Source organism: Octopus sinensis, linkage group LG9, assembly GCF_006345805.1.
Source record: "Octopus sinensis linkage group LG9, ASM634580v1, whole genome shotgun sequence".
Classification (NCBI taxonomy): Eukaryota; Metazoa; Mollusca; class Cephalopoda; order Octopoda; family Octopodidae; genus Octopus; species Octopus sinensis.
The window spans coordinates 77,261,110-77,262,830 of NC_043005.1; positions in this window are offsets into that span (position 1 = coordinate 77,261,110).

Sequence of the window (1,721 nt, forward strand, 5' to 3'; positions counted from 1 at the left end):
TGCAAAGTTACCTTCTGATTCATAATGGTTATTGAGTAAAACACAACAAAAAACACATAAATAAATAAAAACAAAACAAAAATCCCACACGTACACAGCTTCCCCAGGAAACATTGGTCATTAAATATATGTGCATGCATGTCTTTCTGCATGTATGAATATATATATATATATATATATATATATATACATATATATATATATATATATATATATATATATTATATATATAATATATATATATATATATATATATATATATATGTATGTATGTTGTATGTATGTATGTATGTATGTATGTATGTATGTATGTATGTATGCATGTATGTATGTATATATGATCTACCAACGATAATCAACCAGAAAGGAAACGCAACAAGCTACGTGTGTTATCCTATCCAATTCGCTTACAGCCACTACGCCAGAAATCAATACGTTATATATATATATGTATTCTATATTCTACTTTAGTTACCGTATCATTTCAACCAAGTAGAAATAACGTGGTCAAGGAGCTATTATCTCGATACTGCAACGCAATGAATTCACGGTCACCTATAGGATTTATGCTTAACTACTGAGTCAGCACAATCGAATTTATTCACTAAAATTTAAAACCGCTAACAAAAAGACTTATTGGGTAACAAAAGGATTATTCAGTGGCTGCTTAGCTGTTAGAGACTGGCTTGAATGTTGTTTGCATTGAGCAAGTAGCAACCTGTCTATTTAGAAAATGCAGAACCAATCTTATTAGAAATGAACTCCTCCTTTTGTGTGTATGCGCAGACACCGGCGTGTACGTTGTGTGTGTGCGTGTGTGTGTGTGTGGTGTGTGTGTGTGTGTGTGTGTGTGTGTGTGTGTGTGCGTATATATATATGGTAGTTGGATAAGGCGGCGAGCTGGCAGAAACGCTAGTACGCCGGGCGAAATGCTCCTTCAGAACTAAATTTAAAGGTTACGTGTGATTGTGGTAAACTTAGCCGCTTCCACATTAATTTCACGAGCAGGCTGTTCCGTTGAGTGGATCAACTGGCACTCTCGTCGTCATAATCAACGGCGAGTCAGGAGATATAAGGAGTGCTGAAAAAGTTCCTGGCTTTAATGGTGTTTTGAAAGGCCTGGCTGGAGTCCTAACATCACGAGTTCTTTTACAAAGCTTAGAAAAACTGAAAGACCGCTGCAACAAGTGTTTGAATCTGAGAGGAGATATGTAGAATGGAATCACAATTAGCTGATCCGCCTAAATTTTCAACATACATACATACATATATATGTATATATATACATACCCGGATACGAAAGTGTGGGCGTATAAAACTTCTGCTTTAATACAGTTGTACTTCATATACCCGCATAAAAGATAATTTGTTATAAACGCTGTATTGAACGAACTTTTGGAATATATTGTAGTGGATTTATTTTGAGGAGGATTGCTATATATAAATGAGTGAAACGCACTTAAAACCTCAGCTGTGACCGCTAGTTTTCTGTTCAGTGCTATTCGTTCTACAAATGTCAAATCAGTCTCTATTACACCTATTCTTCAGTCTAAATCTAGATTTAGATATATATAGAGTGAGAGAAAATTTCGCCTCAAAGTGTTTCTGAAAAGATCAAAGAAATTGATCATCATCTGGTAAATCTTTTTCAGATGCTAGGAGAAAGAAAACAAAGCGTTATGAAGAACTTGAAGAATTTAACAGTTCTGTTTCTTTGTTTT